General features: G+C 41.7%; 1 protein-coding gene across 1 annotated transcript in view; it reads left to right on the top strand.

Annotated features, from left to right (window-relative positions):
• Positions 1-19,602, top strand: part of RERG (RAS like estrogen regulated growth inhibitor) — a 659,363-nt gene that overhangs the window by 356,539 nt on the left and 283,222 nt on the right. The gene's annotated exons all lie outside the window — the stretch shown is intronic.

Below are 19,602 nucleotides of genomic sequence, written 5' to 3'. Positions count from 1 at the left end.
CACGGATACACACAGTCTCACAGCCACTCACATAATATATGTTAGAAATAGTATCACTCATTAATAGTACACAAAGTGTACCAGTTTAAATGTTGCGGTACCTTGGTATATATGATTAACACACATAAACCTTTAGAAAACAATCACTAGATGATGCCATCAGTGATGTCATTTGAGATGTCATGAGTGATGTCATTGACCATGTCATGAGTGATGTAATATGGGAAGTCATAAGCAGTGCATTGCGTGGCACCATAGAGTGAGGAAGTACTCCCTGTGCACTGTCTGAATCGCGCCTTTGAAGTCCAATGCGCTACTGAGATGTGAAAGGCAGATAGGAGCCAGCTTTCTGGAACCCACCTGTGTGATCGGAATACTACATTCAGGCCTTTAATTTCCCAGGCTCCCACTACTTGTCAGAGGCGACTTGCTATGCTCAAAGAATATAATTAAATAAACACATGGTGGATGTCATCGTGAACAAAGCTGCAAGAGGCAGCCAAAGAACTTGGATGAACTAATCATTTCCAAAAATCTAAAATAAAATACCTTTGAATTTCTAGTTGGAGTGCCGTTTACGTCCTTATCGAGGAGTTTTGTTTTGGAACATTTATATGCCTGCACGAGCCGCCGCTGTTAATATGGCTGGGAACAAAATAATTGCCCATAGCTATTCTGCGGGTTTTGTGTAATATCTCTTTCCAGTGAAGACTCATTCCTGAAATACTCATAAAGTGACGTGAGCAATGATGGTAACACATCCCATTGGAGTAAAAATTCACCAGAGACTATGGAGTATCAATTGCTAAAGATAGTACCACACATATACTGCCTGGTAGCTACCAACTACCAGAAGACCCAGAGAAAAAGCCTGACACGCTTGACTCAAAGCATTTACCCACACATTTGTCTGCCATGTGGCATACATGAACATTCTGAGCAAGGACACTGAAAATTATATAAACTCACATTCTTTTAACTTGCATGTGTACACAATCGGCTACAATCATCTAAATGCACTTTTAGAAAATCGTGCAACACTGGCCTGATTCTCAGACTTTTTGTGCCAAAAGTCACAGTAACATGAATACAATTAGTTCTCTTACTAAAATGTACATACAGATAAAATCATAATTCTGCACATTGTTGTCCTTTCAATCAATAACATGCGCACTTTGGTTAAGCTCCATATATTTTTTATTTTGTGGCAGCAAGAAAGTACCATGTGTAATTGTCAAACACACTACTAACTTACGCATAGAATTATGCCTATAGCAAAGTTCAGCATTGTGTTGCAGGCTTATTTCTATATATCTGAGAATTTCTCATTTGAAAAACAGCTAAGACACAGCCCTTGCACCCAGGCTACTGCTACTCCCAGACTCTGATCTCCACTGCTTTGAGTGTTGGTGCAGTGACTGGTGACAATCTCTGATACAATCCCCAAATAATTCCCATAGACCAGCCATCACACTTTTACAGTTGTTTCTAATTGTCTGTCTCAGAAAATGCCCCGAAGGTCTGCCCTGTGGACATCAAGATCCACCCTCACTCACCCTTCTAGAAACAGATTTCCCCCCACTGGGACTAGAGGCAATTATCTAGGAGAAATCTGCTGTTCAAAGGCCTAATAACACTAACTTCTGTTGAATATCAGTATGTGAAAATGGTCAGACCCAATCTGGTCCTTTTTAATGCCTTGTATGTTACTATCCACTTTCAACAGCAGCACCTCAACATAAGTTGCCTGTGATTTCTCTTACCAGCCTCCCTGTTCCAAAAGTAGCTATATTCTTTCATGGCAGGGAGATCCCTTTATGTCTGATCAAGGCTTAATCACTATCAGCATGGAAGCCCTTCAGAACTGAATTATTTGTTTCTAAAGCTTTCTGGCAATATAATATATGACAAGGTTACAAGATATTACATGATTACTTTTGTACTTTATGTATAAAAAATCTACCTACATCTTTTGACTACATTTTTCATAAATATCTGAAATATTATTTAAATAAATGTTCTAGCTGCACCTGAAATAAATTATGCAAAATTAGCTTTTCGTCACAATCCGGACTATTCACAGTAAAAATGCAATTTATTTATAGACTGAAAAGAGCACTTTGTGTCTGGCTAAGGCAGGGGCATAGTTTTCCTGCTATTTGTCATATACTACTTTTATAGATGAAGCATCCATCTTTGTTTGCAGCATGGCACGCATAGAGGTTTTATTTTTAGCTAATGTGTAAAAGAAGTGTTTCCACATTCCAAAATGCTTTCCTTTGACATGTGTATCTGTAGTGTATAGACTATAGCCAGTGAAGCCTGAGTTGTGTTTCTAAAGCCATGTTTTCCAGTCGCATACGGATCATGTAAATATACATGGCAGTCCACATATGACATTTAATTTCTATGCCACTTTTGCACTTCCTGCACATGGTTAATGTGGCCTTACTTTTTTCAACTTTATTTTCATTTTTGGCAACCATACAATGAAAGTACAATGACATATGGGTCATAAACGTTGCCTGTACAAAGCACATTAATGCAGTTCAAGTTACATGTCTACTGAATGCACACTTAGAGTTGCAGCGTAATATTTCTGGGGAGGTTGCAATGAAGCAACACACACTCCGTAGCACAACGCATTCACTTCTCATCGCGTCAGGTGGGGGCACTAGATACATTTCCCCACTATGACCAGTCTGGGGCAAAGGCAGGCCCAGACCTCCTGCATCAGACAACTCCAACTGACCCCCTCTGCACATTTTGAGCAGCACAGGTGTTTATGGGACCTGTTCTGTTCCGAAGTTACTGTGGCCTTAGTTAAAAGGTAATTAAGACAATTACTTGTAGCCCATTTTTCTCAATTTTTGGGGAATGGAACACGCACTATGCTACTGAATGCGTTCTTACAGGGCCTGGTGACAAACAATGTTCCCAAGTAGTCCAGAAAGGAAAAAAAGCCCATTAAGACCAGGCAGCAGAGTGAAATTACTTAAAGCACTGACAAACCTTCACCGACTAGTTCTTGCGTAATACAATTCAATGGCTCTTCATCTTAACATTAAAACTGTCAATTTTCAAAACAAAATACAAAGTTTCACCATATAAATAGCTAATTTGATACCTCTATGACTAATGTAATTAACATGTAGAATACAGAGTACAGCCACTTGTATAAGTCCCCCAAACAACTTCTGTGCTATAGTACCGGTAGATTAGTGGAGCAAGTTGTTTTTAACATACAGAGCCATTATTAAACCTCCAGCCCTCGCTTCATGTAAAACCAAGAAGTGTGTTGAAGCAAACGTCAACTAAAAGAGTCTTCTTTACTAAATGTACAAACTACCAATAACATAGTTATCCTGTGACCCTAAGATCCGCAATATATGTGAACCCTCTTTTGGTTCAAATCGATCAAAACAAAGACGTGGGCCTTTTTAAGTGAGCTGTAGGAGACAGATTCTCACATAGGAAAGAGTGTAACTTTCTAATTGGATGCCGCCCATAAGGGTCATATAACGTATGTTGGGGGGGGTCCATAGTGGTTGCTTCATTGAAACGTTGCTGATTGGCCACTTTATACGATGCACCATTCCAAAAGCAGGAGCTTATTCTTGGAAATATGAAAAATAAATGACTTTATTCCCTGCATGGGGGGCCATTGAAACCTCCCTCACACGGGGGCCATGGAAACTGAAAACGGCAATGTCAACTGTGGGCATCAGGCCAGAGGCTTCTGACACAGAGATGCTTCCATTGGAAACCTAGTTCCCAAATAGAGTTTGGGAACTGGGAGATTGCTGAGGCAGGAGCAACACTAATTAATGACAGTCGTCTTAGTCTGGAAAATTCTGAATTAACCTATACACCTTAAAGGGTCGTCTTTACAACAGTCTCAGTTGTTTAGCCAACAACACTTAGCAGTCTCACATAATATTCATATAGTATTAACAGATAAGGCCCATCATGCAAAGTGATCCTGACTATATATTTAAGGTTGCCTCATTTTGGCCTTTGTGACATGGAACCATTTAGCTGAAACGCTTCTGAAATATTTTCCAAACAAAACTTCTATTTCCTTTTTCTCGATCCATGAAGCCTGTCCACTTCCACCATCCAATGATGTCTCTTGAACAAAAGGAGAGGTAAATGTTCACATATGCTATGCTGGGGGAAAGCACAAACCTACACGCCCCACGTCCATCACTTAAAGCATGGCGGCACCATCGCTGATGCAATTCAGGAAGGACCTCAAGAACTGGCTCTTGGACTACACCGCAGATCACTCCCCCCCCCCACCTCCCCTATTCAGCGCCTTTTGATAACTTATGGGTCAGTAGTTGCACTTTATAAGAAACCTGATTGAGTGATTGATGGTCTTTAACAGAGGAGAGCCAGGAAAATGTTCTCCTCTATCCTTATCTTTAATGGATTGTTATTTTCTCTCAATGAAATAGATTAGCAATCTATCATTTTTCCACCAATCAAATAACTCCCTTTCCACTCCCATCCTCTTTCACAAGCCAATTAGCAAATCACATGTTGTAGTTCAGGTTCTAACCTCGAATAAGTATTCCTTCTCGTGATTACAGTGTACACATCTGTTGTTAATTAGCCACATTCTCTGCTGCTGGAGAAGACCCCATAATCAGTGTGATGTGACAGACATGTTGCAAAGCGACAGGCTGACTTGTAATAGAAGATCGCATCCATTCTCGTACTGCTCTCTGTGGTCGGCGTGTTCTGTTCTTTTTCATTAAAGGAACATTTACTTTTAACTTAATTGGCTCGCCTTGGAAAAAAGTATTGGCTGTATCCTAAAAGTCATTCATTGCCAGTGATGGCTTCAATTAGACTGAGATGAGATGCAGTTAAACAATCAGTGAACTGCGCTCTTTGCCAAAATTATACACCACGAAGACATGGCTCGTGGGAAAGAAATGGTAAAAACTATCGAGTTTGATGATTAGGAGTGACTTTCTTGAGGAAGAATAGAGAAGTCGGGGCTTTGGCTGCACTCTCTGTAATTATTCAATTACAGATCTTGTGCTGTCCTCGCCAGCCAACATGCCCGTGGAAGCTACAGAAAGTTGACTCCGAAGACTTGAAGGCGCATTCACAGTTCGGTAGGACGCATTGTTTTTATAAGTACGTTTAAATAAATCAATTGAAAAACGTTGCTGTAGGTTTTTGATGATTGAAGCCTACAATGATAAGTATCAATAAGGTGGCATGATTTGCATGAGTTGACCCTCTTCTTCAAGACAAATGTTATGCTGAGTGTGGAGAGTTAAAATTAATGAACCCCCGTCTCCTGGGACAGTCCGCTGTCTTTAGCTCCTTCCACTCCTTGTGTAATATGGAATATTTCCAATTTTTGCAGCAACTTCTCACCAAAAAACAGCTGCGGAGAAGCAGTGACTATCGCGCAGCCATTGAGGGAATGACGCGCTGCTCTGCAGGAGCCGTGACTGGCTTGGGTGGCATTGTCACACTGGAGTTGTGTGGCATATCTTCATTGTTGAGCTTTCTCACAGCTGATGCGCTTGTTTGCAGAGGGCGTGGTTTTCAAGTAACAGTGAAGACACTAAAGGTCATATCTTATGTCAAACGAGGGTTTCCATGAGATATGATGGTCAGATAACTCAGTTGATAGGTTCTCGCAAAATAATGTTAGAACTCAATCGATCAAATATAACTTTATTCGATTGTTAAAAAGCAATCATCAAAGTGTACATAAAAAAAGAAACATTACATTAAAAAATTCATTACAGTCCTGTTGTACATTATCTCAGTGTCCTACAAAGTAAAAAATTCATTGATAGTTAAAATTTCCAATGCATAAACAACCTCAATATCAGTAAAGTGCATTATATAATCAGACTTTTCCTACTGCACATCACTTTTTTACAAAAACCATGTAATTGTTGCAACACATAGATGATTATCCAGGTATTGAATGCTTAACATGGCCAGGCGGCATTGTCGATGGCCCATCTCTCTCAGTAGCGGCAATAAAACACTACGCCTAATCAAACTATAAAATTTACAAAATAAAAGAACATGAATAGTGCTTTGGGGGGAAACATCGTCACAGGGACAAGGCGGTAAGTCTTGTGTCCAGTTATTTACTGTTGGAAAACTAACCAACCTATGGAAAATTCCAAATCTAAAACGGGATAACCAAAAATCTATCATAGTTATCGGGTTCATGTACCAAATAGGGTTGAATATTAAAAGTTGTCCGTAACATTTGATGTTGCAGCACAGTAGGTTTTAAAACCTCAGATGTAAGTCTTAAAGAATCCAAAAAAGCCAAGACCTCCTTCTTCAGGTCCTTGCACGAAATGGCTGAAATAGTAAGAGGATGAGGATTTAGAAAGTAATCTAACTTTCCAATATCCGTTAAAAATGTACATACATAGCTCAGCCATGGTATCCTCATAGCTCCTTCCAATTTCAAACTATCTGTCAAAATATCTCTATTCAGCTTTGGTTCTTCTTCAGTCCACAGCCTGTGCCATAATAGCACAGGCTCAAGCTTGATGAGATCGGATATAAAGGCAAGACCCAATTCTGCATGGCATTTATAATTAGGAGTGCTCTTAGGAACTGCAAGGAGGAACTTTAAAAAGGAGTTCTCAACTACCTGGATGGGTATAGGGTCTGCAAATCCCCACAACCCGCTACCGTAAATTGCACCAGATACACATTTGGCTTTGTAGATTTTAATCAACTCCGAAGAAGGTCTGGTGCCTAATTTCTTCGAGAAAGTCTTGAGGGCAGCCGTCGAGCGAATCATCGCGAGTTTTTTCGCTGCCACTGCCTGTCCCCATGACTCGCTTTGAGTGAACAGTATACCCAGGTAAGAAAATTGCTTAGTGTATTCAAGCTTCTGTCCTGCTATAAAAATGGCCCTTGAGGTTTTAGGATACCTGCCGCAGCACATGGTGAATGTTTTGGACGTGTTTACTCTTAAGCCCAGGTCACTTATAAAGAGAGCAAAACTATCCACCACGCGATGAAGACCCACTTGAGTACGAGACATTAGCACAGCGTCGTCAGCGTACAAAAGCGCCGGAATAGGGCGGCCAGCTACATATGGGGATCAAAACTATTATTGCACAGGGCTATCTCTAAACCATTTATGTACAAGTTAAAAAGGAATGGGGCCTGGACACAGCCCTGCCTGACACCACTCCTGATTGGGATTTTTCCCGTGCGTTCCCCCTTCAGGCCATAACGGGCGCGGGCTGAAGCGTCACTGTAAAAACGTTTAAGAAAATTAATAATGTTTTCTTCAACCCCAAGTTGTCCCCACAATATCCATAGTTTGAAATGAACCACACAATCGAATGCGGCCGAGAGGTCGACAAAGGCCAGGAACAAATTCCCTTTCTTGGCCCTTGTGTACTTCCCGACCAGCATTGAAAGATTTAGGCCCTGTTCCACAGTTCCAAGGCCAGAACGAAAACCGTATTGGTGATCAGATAAGATAGCATTGTCTTCAGCCCAAACCAAGAGGTGGTCCAAAATTATCCAGCCCGCTATTTTAGTAAAGGAATCTAAAAGGGAGATGGGTCTGTAACAACCCGGATCATGTCTATCCCCCTTTTTATAGATGGGCACTATTATGGACTCCACCCAGGTAGGCAAGAATTCTGAAACACAACTAGCGTTCAGCACCTGCACCAGAAGGGGGCCCCAAAGAGAAGTGGTGGCCTTGAAGATGTCTATAGGGACACCGTCCGAGCCAGGGGCCTTCCCACCCTGACTCACATGCAAAGCTTTTTCAACTTCTTCTAGGGTGAACAGTAAGTTCCTTGTGGTGGAATAGGCAATGGGGATAGAGGGAGAACTCACCATTCCCTCACCCTCATATACTTTAGAAAAATGCCTGATCCAGTCTGATTCAGGGATTGCTATCTCAAGTGTGGGACATACCTCTTCCCTAAGGAAAGGTGTTCTGACAATCTTCCAGAAGCTCGCACTATCATTCCTTCCGGACGCTAGGTGCAGGGCTTCCCAGACTTCTGCTTTTAGCTCATTCTTTCTATCTTTTATAGCAATTATATACTCTTTCCTGAGTCTACTGGCTTCCTCAGTACACCTAGGTTTCTTGTGCCGTTCTTTCTTTAGGAGTGCATAAGCTCTAGTGCAACTAGGGTTAAACCAACCTCCTTTTTGTTTAACCTTTTTTCCCTGTCTTATAAGGGAAGTCCTAATTTCATTAGATATAGTCAGGAAGGATGCGAGGAACATTTCTGGTGTAGAGTCTTCCCCCAAACAAATCACTAACCCAGATATGCATTTACCAGTTATTAAATTAAGTTTTTCAGTTTGATCCACCATAGCCCATCTTAACGAGTAACCATTTGTGCTACCAATGGACACATTTTCGTCCACACTGGCTCTTTGTATATTACATTTGAAAGAGGACTTCTCTGGGAACACAATGGCTACACAAAGCGGAAAGTGGTCACTTAAAGCAATGTCTGAAACCTTAAAAGAGTAAATTGTATTCGCATGCTTATTTGTTATCAGCGCATAGTCAATGGTAGAAGCACAACCCCTCCCATTAAATGTTGGAGGGAGGGATGATGGTGTCATACAAACTTCATTTACAAATCCCAGATCAAATTTACCACATAGCTCATTAAATTTTTCACCCAGGAAGGAATGATTAAAATCTGACTGGCACAAGCCGTCTTCCCGTATCAATCCACACCGGTTATCATCCATCAAGTTACACAAAGTACAATTAAAATCTCCAAAAAAGAGTATCATCAAATCATGTCCAAAGGTTTTTTCCTGTAGAAACAATGCCTTGGCCAATTTTTTAAGGACGTTAGGGAGATCGCCAAGGGGATATTATTGTATAGGTTAAGCAGGGCAATTGGAATGTCCGAACCCAAGTATCAGAAGTTGGAAATAAATTTCTTTGATGGGCTCTATTACCCTTGTTATATTCAGCTTAATTGACAAATAGATACTCAATCCACCCTTCGCTCTTCCATGCATAACATCAACAGCGGAGGTATGGAAGGTCTTAAAACCGTTTAGGTAGACTGGATCCCTACTCCAAGTTTCTTGGAGATAGAACACATCTTGTTTCTGAATAAAGTCCTGCCATAGTGGATTGCCAATTTTAGATTTTATGCCCGCAATGTTCCAAGAGGAAACACTGAATAACTGCCGAACCAAGGGGGGAGAGGCAGGGGCTACAGGACTAGGACTTACGAGTACGGTTGTTGTCCTGTGCTCCCTCCCTACCTCTAGCCCATCATCCACAACATCCAACCCCCCTGTATGAGCCTCATTCCTTATCATATTAGAAGCTTTCCCCCTTCCTTCCTCTACATTTCCCCCATGGCTGGCAGCAAGTATGGAGTCAGCTGCTATGACTGGAAAATTTTGTGAGGTGTCTAACTGCAGTCAATCATTGTTTTCTAACCCATTAAGTGTGTCAAAGGGATTAGATGGCGGAATACCATATCTTCTTCCTCCCATTGGACCCCCCCTGATTTAATGGTGGAAAAAGGGGACCTGTGCACCTATCTGGCCGTGGTAAGCAGTAAAAGAAGCCAAGGGGGAGAATGTTAACAAAATCCGGGTCAACTGGCCCAGTAAAACCCCTATCAATTATACTACGAACTAATGGTGGAGACCGAAATGTTAGGATTACACAGTCCCCACTCAATGATTTGGTTGACGTGCCAAACCAGCTAACTCTTCTGACCATCTTAAATTCAGAAAACAAGGAATTTGCAAATCCGAGCTTAGTAGATAGAAAATGGAGTGATTTATTCCTCAAAGTTGACCAATGTTCAAAGGCATTGGGGAGGAGGGGAGGAACATTGGCTAACACCACAGTATATGGCATAGCCACAGGAGGTAGATTTAAAATGGGTAAGATCGTAGTTACGCTAGCCTCACTATTGTCCTCAACTCTTCTCAAATGACTAAGGGCCCGATTCACAGAATGAACTTAAGACTCAATCCTAAACTTACTACTATTTTGGTATTCACAGAATGCACTTACTACGTTTGGCATTCACAGATTTAACTTACTACTTTTGGTATTCACAGAAGTTAGGATTTTGTCTTAAGACAGACTGAAGACAGACTTAAGACAAAATCCTAACTTAAGTCTGTCTTAAGTTTGTCTTAAGACTAACTTAAGACAAAATCCTAACTTCTGTGAATACCAAAAGTAGTAAGTTCATTCTGTGAATGCCAAAAGTAGTAAGTGCATTCTGTGAATACCAAAATAGTAGTAAGTTTAGGATTGAGTCTTAAGTTCATTCTGTGAATCGGGCCCTTAGAGTTTTGTTAGTGATTGCTTGGGCAAGACCAGATGGACCTGGTTCATTAATTCCGGTATTACCCCTTAGTCTCTTGGGCTCCAGTCGTGCATTAACCTCACTATTGTTGGACTGGGTTTAAGTGACCGGGGCCCTTGATGTATTATTAGGGTTTCCATTAGAGTCAATAAGAATAGGTTGAGGTAATATAGGAATTAGTTTGTCCTGGATAGGCTGCTGATTACCAACAAACTTTTCCTCCATATTAGTTACCCTGGTTTCTATGTTCGTAATCTTTTCTGTAAGATCCTCAATCAAAAGTGGAGGCTCAGAGGTTACAGCCTTTGTAAAAATAGTGGGTGTCAAAGATAGCCTGGTTGAAGAGGGCAAGGGTTCAGATGGTACATTACCCGTACTAGACACATTATCATGTGATAATAGGATAGGTTGAGCCCCTGGCAAGGCAACAAAAGATGGTGCTAGTATCGAGTCCTGAGAATTTATTGTAATCATCGATGTATTTGTGGCAGGCAATGGGGGGAGCGTACCGGCTGGGAGGGAAAGGCGCCTTTCTGGGCTTTCAATGGCAGACGCAACCACCCCTATAGTTTTTTGCAGCATACGATCGATTGCTGTCAAACTGGAGAGAGGAGTATTTAAAACTACCCTTTGTTTCGTGGCATGGACTGGCTGTGCGGGAATATTTTTCCCCATGATCTATCACAAAAATATGTAAACAGTTTTGGAATTAATATCAGAAGTAATGCAGTGATACCAGCATATGAGAAAGCGAATTAAACACTGAGATATGAATATATTCTCTTGTTTAAATAACTAGATAATATATTTAGTACAGTATTGCTATGAGTTCATAAAAATGGTGACTAAGTTGACACCAAGAAATCATTAGTTCATTAAAAAACTGGGACCGAACAAACCAAATAACGTGCCCCAGCCCGGCCTCTCCCGGCCCCAGACGGCCACAGACGGCCCACCCTTTGTCCGGGTTTCGTCCGGGTGCCGTCCGCGCGCGCGTCCCACGTTGCGGGAGTCTGCGCTGGTTCTTGAGCGGGGCTGCCCAAATTGCCTTCAGCTGTGTCCCCCAAAGCGTGAGGCAGGCCGGATGGTGTAGTCCTCCAGGACCACACGGAAAAGATCGATGGTAGCGAAAATGGAACCTGCGCTGCGGGAGTCTGCACTGGTTCTTGAGCGCGGCTGCCCAAATTGCCTTCAGCTGTGTCCCCCAAAGCGTGAGGCAGGCTGGATGGTGTAGTCCTCCAGGACCACATAGAAAAGATCGATGGCAGCGAAAATGGAACTCATTCTAGCAATCGTTTGGGCAGGAATCCAATCTTTTGTAAGTGCACACCGTGACCTTCTCTTTCACAACCTTTAAAACTGGTAGTGAACCTTCTACTTAGAAAAAGTTCTTAGCAAGACAGCGCATTTTGGAACCTTCTCACACATTTACGTGTGGCTTTTAAGGTCTTTAAGCACTCTGCCCAACTAGCTTGTCAGCGGTAAAAAAGAAAAAAGTACAGAGGGAATGTTGTCAGAATTCATGTTCTTTTGAGTTTGCGTACGTCCAGATCGCTCTTATTGGATTTACCAATGGATGTACATGTTTTATTCTCAGACACTACCCTTTCTTAAAACATTTCCGCTAGAACAGCACAAAACACGCCATCTCTTTCACACGCCCATGCCCACACAGCCTCACTCCTCTTCCTCAACCCTTACTCGATCCTCTCTTTCCATGCCCTCAGTCCATCACTCTCACTCCTCTGCATTTCCCTAGCGTATTGAAAACTAGTACCCCCCTCGAATCCCCAGCTCTCCAAGGTGTCCATCACTGTGGCTTAACTCATAGTACTTCCTTAGAGTATTACAGTGCTGAGAGTTCACATTCCAACATCAGCAGCCGTTTTATTTTGATTAAATATTCTCACACACAGTGTACACATTTTTGACACCATACCATTACACTATGAAAGTGCTTAGTGTTTGCTAATGTAAAAATGTAGATGTGTTCACACAAGTGCAATTAAGATCTCTAAAGACACTGTGGGGCAGATTTACTATGAAAGTGCCTCAGTGCACTCCGCAAGTCATTTGGCTGCGCCGCAATGAGTCGCTTTCAAAGCACAGGGATGCAACATATTTACAACAATATGTTGCATCTCTGTGCTTCTCTCTGTGCTGGCGCAAAAACTGCTGAAATGTGCTGGCGTAGGCACCCTTGCACCATGGTGTACGGATGCATGCGTCATGGGAAGATTGTTTTTGTGAAAGAAGGGGCACCTTCCTACACAAAAACAATCACTACAGGCATTTTCCTCTTTCAAAGCGTTCTGAAGAATGCAGCACGCATTGAAAGAGGAAAAAATGAGAAGAAGTGAAAACATTTCTCCTTGTTGTGCCTCCCTACGCCTCCCGTGGGGAGGCGTATCATACACAGGCATTTCCATATTCACGATTTCTCGTAAATCTCGAAATGTGTCTAGTTCCATGGGTGTTGCGTGAGAACACCCACAGCAACACCCATGGAAAGCCCCTTTAACACAAAGTGCTGTGTTTAAAGGGGCCTTATTTACAAGGACAGGAAAAGCCACGCAGGGTGGCTTTTCCAGTCCTTGTAAATATGGAGCAGTAAGATACTCCTCCAGTATGTCACAAAAAGTAATGTGCACTTTGGTTGACATATAGCCCTAAACATTTATTTTCTACTGTGGGAATAGATTTGAGCTAATTCGGATCTAAAGGACAGATTGCTAGATGTTAAATCAATTGTCGATGTCAGTTTGTGTCCGAATTCCCATTCTGAATTGAATGGAAATCAAGCTTGCCTCCTGGGTTAATGACTGTTCTAATTCTTCCAGGAATTACCTGGAGGAAATATGTGTGGCGAAAGAGGGTGTGTGGCCATTTGAATACCTTTTTTGCCTGGGGGATGCGGACTCCAAGGTAATACTTGGTAGGAGCTCGCAGAGGGGGGGGGGAGGGTTAGGTTGGTGGCTACAAGTTGTTGCGGGCAGGTACTGGACAAATATCCTCACACTGGACAGAATATTAACACTTAGTCAAGCTCAGACTTTATTCTTTACAATTCTTCAAGGTTAGTGTTGGTAGTTGTAATGTTATTGATAGAGGAGGGGGATATGAACCTAGAGGAGTTTGGTCTGAGAATGAACCACTAGGGGAGGAGAGGACAGAGATACTGTTTAAAGTAAGCTGGCGCGCAGAGCACATCCAGGGATCATAACACTGTTAAAATAACTAATCATTGTTAGAGGCATTCAATTCCACAGTCAAGAGACTAGCAGTCCGTAACCTGCTCAATATTAGTAGGGTGACATATGTTGTCTGCAAGAGACCCTTGAGGGGGGGAAAGGACTGGTCTAGAATAAAATAGTCCCCCCCCCCCGCAAAATATGTTGCATCCTTCATCATGATAAAAGGAGGGGGTGGACATTTTAAGCAATGCAGTGTTTGGGGAGAAGTGAAGTCTGTGGTTCCAGATAAAGCAGGGAGGATGGTAGGCTTAGTAGTTTAAATTCATGCAAAACAGCACACTATTGTGAACCTCTATGGCCCAAAATCCACACAGTGATATCCGGAGCCCCTGTATATGTTGAAAATAAGCTGATAATAGGAGGGGGGTTAAATTTGAGTATGGACAACATCAACGACTGATCCAATCAAAGGTTTGACGGTAGTGGGTCATCAACCCCCACTTTAGAGAGTGGCTGTGGGAGGTACGATGGGTAGGCACCGGAAGGGAATCCCACCTTGATGACATGGATTACACTTTCTACTCACAACCTGCAATACTTATGCCTAGCTTAACTATTTTCTCATAAACTGAAGGCTTCTAGTGGATGTAAAAGAGATTGAAATAGGTTACCTAGCCCTCTCAGACCATGATATCGATTACCATCACCATAAAACACCACACCAGATATCTAGGTGGATAAACAAAGAACAACCTTTGATAGAAAATGAAAAATGTAATAAATTATTTTTCATCCTCTACTCACTGAGACACTTCCTCTATACCTTTTAGGACAAGGATGTATTGTCCAGTGCTCAACTGTAGGAAAGCAAGGCTCCTCTTCTTTAGTCAACCTACACTACGTGATATCCCTGTCAACCTACACTAAGTGATATCCCTGTCAGCCTACACTACGTGATATCCCAATTGCTTATAGGCATTTTCCATTTTGTTGTTGCTATCAAAGGTGGGTGCAATTAATCATTCTGCTCGTAACATTAAACACGATGTGAGTGTGTACACACATTTTCTAAGCTAAAGCATGAGCTTGAGCTCTCATTTACTTTGGTGTTTACTTGAAGCTAGGGACTCCTGTTGCTTTTGATCATTTGCCTCAATTCTAATTTTCTTAATGCCACTGGTTTCATGACTTGAATATTTGGTGATGCATCCAAACTCTTGACCTTTAAGCCATATGCATATGCCTTGTACACTTTCACTGCTATTTTCTCTAGTCACCTCACACACTCATTTACCAATCTTCAATTTCTCTCAGCTGCTGACCTAATGCTTGCCTGTTTAGTGATACAAAATGCTCCATCATTGCTTATGATTTTGTCTATTTGTGAGTCACAATACTATATATCTGTGGCTTGTGCCCGCAGTTGCGAACAATTAAACAGATAATGGTAACCTGTCTTGGGGCAGTATCTGATTCGCAACTAGGAGTTTGTATTGGTGGAAAAGCTTCTGCTTTATGAATGCTGCCTGGCGGATTTGGAGGGGGTGGTACAGTGTCGGCTGCCAGCTATCGGGAGTGGAGGGGTGGGCAAACCGCTGCTGGGAACACAAAACATACTACACTACACACAAAATATACAAATACAAAAAAAAGAAAAAAAGACGCAGACCTGACCACATTCCTCACTTCGGACCTGATCTTACTCCTTCCTGCAGCACGGAACCAGCGGACTTACTTAACCAATCACAGCGCTGCTGTGAAGCACCAGGATTGGATGGAGCATCAGGCCCTCTAGGCCTGTGCTTGGTCTCCACCCAGCTATCTAAGACAGCTAGGTGTAGAGCTTCAAAGTGCGTATGTCACGTTGGACGGCACAACAGCCATCCAAAGTGAAATGCTCACTTTGGAGCATCCAGCCAGGCAATGCTATCGGCAGTAGAGGACATGCACCATGTGTCTCTGGGCTCGGAGCAGGCTGGCTGCTATAGCGCACACCACGGTAAAAGATAAAATGGCAATGAAATCTTTTCATTGCCATTTTATTTTTTCCTGCCCAGCGGGCACAGGGAGGGTGATGCCCCCCGCCCAAGTGAAGAAACCGCCACTAGGGTGGTAGACGGTGGTTCAGGAGACAACTGCATACCGCATGCAATGTTACATTTCCTACATGTGAACTTTTCATTTTAAAATCAGCTTCCCTGTCTTTATGGATAAAAAACTAGAAAAGTTTATATTATGTAAGTAACGTGCATGCAGGACTCTATTGTTTCCTGTTCATGAATGCTAATGAACCAGGAGATTTTGTGACCTCCTGAGAATGTACATTTTGCATTGTGACTGGTAAGGATACCAGTTGCATTGCAAAACGAAGGCCAGATCGCAAACCAGTCACTGTGCAAAAACCAAACAAAAAAAAGACCCCTAAGTTAGGACAATTATCCCCAAATATTTTTTTATTTCAAGCATTTTAAAGAAAACCAAGAAATGAACGGTGAAAAATGCACTCCTTACTTCCATTCAAATTGGTGATTTCTAAGCAATACGTTATTTAAATAGAATTTCAACAACTTATCGTATAGAAAAATATGTTGTTATTTGGACTGCTTTGCCCGAGTTATGTAGTTAATCAGGGAAGGAAAGGAAACTTTTTTTTTCATCACAAGACTGTAAAAATTCTTATCTAATTGCGCTCACATCATTCTAAGTAGAATCCTTAGCGATGTTTCATATAGACGGTATGTTACATATGCTGAGTTTTAAATCACATGCATTGTGGTAAAGCTACTAGCACAGAAACGTATTTTTTTACAGTCAAAAACCATAATGAGAAAAAGGAGAGAAGATGCATATCTCTGTTTTCAAGTGAGGAAACAAAAAGGTGATTAGATTGGAACGAGGCTACAAAAGGTAATGAAAATAGTCCTCTTATACATTAGTTTCTCCAGCCTGTAAAGAGACGATAAATTAAAGAATCACAGTTTAGATCTGGATAACTAAAACAGTAAGTTCTACACCAAACGGAATGTGCTAAAAACATGAAGAGCAATATTGTTATAATTCACATAAAATGTAAGGGTAAATTGGCTTAAAGCTACTAAAGAAAAAACAATAGTTTGGTGAAATGTGCCTAGTAGATCTGTTCTCATCCTCTGGTCAACAAATGACAAATCCCCCCAAAGTTTAAAGAGCTTTTCTGTCTCATCCATAACCAGCAACCTCTTTCTTGTACTTAACCAGCAAAATGATTGGGATTAAACAGAGTACTTTCAGATTATATGCAAACAGATTGAGAATGGTTAAGTGATCGAAAGAAAGTATAATATCACTTATAGGGTTCTATAAAGTTCAAAATATGCAGTATTGTGTAGAGTTTTAGAGAAAGTTTATTTTATTTGGAAAATAAGGCAATGCACTTAGGCCCCGTTCTGCATTACATTAAACTGCGCCAGATAGGCGTTACCTGGGTGGAGCATGGTTGTTCCCATGTATTGTGATGCCAACCCAGATTTACCAAAGGCAGTAAACCTGGGTTTGCGCCAAAATGGCGAAGCTACCTTTGAGACGTGTAACAAGGAGTAATATCTTCATTACTCCTTCTTACATGGAATACGCCTCTTAGGATTGTACAGGCACACCTTCCTGTACAAAATCAACCCCAACCAAAACGCAGGCTACCTGTGATGGTGGTGGGCCGTCACAACTGTGCCATATCTTTGTAAATATGGTGCTGCTCAGCTCTCTCCCGTTCTCACCACACAGTGCAGCAACTTCCCTTGCTGCGTTGCGTGAACTTTTAGCAAATCTAACCCTTAGTTTCATCTCGAGACTTGGCATGAAAAAAGAGAAAAAAATGCTGCAGTCTTGTCAGGCACTCGGACATTTACAATTCTGATCAAGTATTTAGAGCACCGATAAGCAGTGGTCTTGACCCTCCTTATCATCAGGGGATAAGCTGTGGCATTGACCCTCTTTATCGACGGAGGATGAGGCAGAGACCTTTAAAAAAAATACTGAAGTGTGCAAGATAAGTGTGGTGACTCTTGTATAGCTCTATTCCATAAAACGCTTAGAAGAACCTAGTATGCAGTAGATAAAATCAGTAGAGGAAAGCTTTGAAAGGTTTTCTGCGGCTAGGTAATATTTTCATATCTAAATATATCCTTTGTTTAGTGAAAGGGGGAGAGCAACAGCCTATACTTTTATTCGGTCTAATAGAAACGGTCGGCAAGCCTAGTAATACTGCTATATTTAGTAGAACTATATTGGAACAGCGATACCGAAATTCACACTTAGTGAGTGTGCAAGTTTCAGTGCTAAAGGTTACAAATAAAGTAAAACAAATAACAAAGGTAACATAAAAGGTAAAGCAAGTTTCAGTGCTCAGGGTAACAAGGGTGCGAATCAATACTAAAAGGAACAATGGTCCAGAGCACTTTCAAAGATAAACATAATAGATGCTAGACAGACCATAATAGGCTGCTGTTAGATTGTCCATGTCCAGCCGGACATGGAGTTTATTAATATACAATGATCAAAACATTTTTATAACATTTCAATTTAGAAACAAGGTTTCAAAAATGACGGGCACAATCCTGTGCTTAACTCAGAACAGAAAGTAAAGTGAGATATAGTTGGTAGAGAAGAGACGAGATTTTCAGGCAGAGAAGAGTAGAGCAGACTGGTGCACTTTTTGAAGCTTGGTCCAAAGCTTCAAAGCTACCTTAAGGGTCCCCCCTTGTTTTTCTAGAGACTTGAGTGCAATCGCTAGATTGCAGGGGCAACAATATACCTTCCAAACATCGTCACACGAGGAGGGCCACCCTAGTGCCCCAAAGAACTCACCACCCCTTCCCCTTGTAATCTTATTCACTTAGAGATGTCAGCCCATTCTCCCTTATACACAGATGACTATATAAAACATCTCTGCTCACGTCCTTCTCTTCTCTCTGACACTACAGATGGGCCCACATTGACTAATACTTCTTTACCCGACCAGCTTGAGAAACTTAAAAAGAAACAGGTACGCCTTGAACTAATGATATTGATGCTTACGGATTATTTAAAGGCCGACATTATACCAGTAGGACTCCAAGTTCGCAATGTACCCGGTATCTTCACGGATAATCCAAAGTATATAGCTAACTTCAGCTACATTGGAACCACATGCTCAAGGCAATGGCTAGTCCTGGGCATTGACATAGCTACCGAAACTCTTAAAGTCCTTGAAGTAGAAATAATGGATCTACTCAAACAGATCAACGATTCAGACCTCACAGCTGATTGTAAAAAATTGCTCAAGCAGGTTGATAAGACTGTAGGAGAGTTCCACCGCATCGAGCAAAATAAAAAATCCAACAAAGTGAAAAAAGACATTAAGTCCTATAACATTGAAAATACATATCCTTACCTACAGAAGGATTTCTACACCAATAGAGCATACGCCAATCCCCAGAATAGAAGACCTTGGGGCCGCTACAACAAACGCCAGAACCTAGTAGGGTTCTCTGATACATCAGCAGACTCCTCAGAGAGTTCGGATCCAGGGGAGGAGACCAGCACCTCTAGACAAGGAGGGCCAGCTCAGACTAATTTTTTAGGCAGAGGCCAGACAAATACCCCCCAGAGAGGCAGGGTCAAGAAACCACTGCGTTGGTTCAACCCTCCAGGAGAACGCAGAACCAGAAACAATTTCTATCAGTGGTGAGGGACACTGACGCATTAGGTTCCACCATGTGCCTTCAGACAGAACATCCTTCTGAAATAATTCCCATTTTTAACCTTTCCAATCATAATCTGGAATCCTCAGAATTAGAACTCCTCAAAAAAGGTCTGTCATTTGTCCCCACAATTCGTCCTAATTTCATGGACCTTCAAACGGAACTACTGAGATTTTTCAGGCTTGTTCGCCTTAAGGCCTTCTTTCAACTTCATCCCTCTCCAATAATTAATTCCATTACACCCTTCCGCCCTCCATCTACATTCTTACCATTGGCTGGAATGATCCCCTCGGAAATTATAACTTTCGAGAAATTAGTATTGAAAGATCTACATGACTTGGAAAA

The sequence above is a fragment of the Lissotriton helveticus genome, chromosome 1_1 (genome assembly GCF_964261635.1).
Source record: "Lissotriton helveticus chromosome 1_1, aLisHel1.1, whole genome shotgun sequence".
Taxonomy (NCBI): domain Eukaryota; kingdom Metazoa; phylum Chordata; class Amphibia; order Caudata; family Salamandridae; genus Lissotriton; species Lissotriton helveticus.
This window is presented reverse-complemented; position numbering and strand designations above follow the sequence as displayed.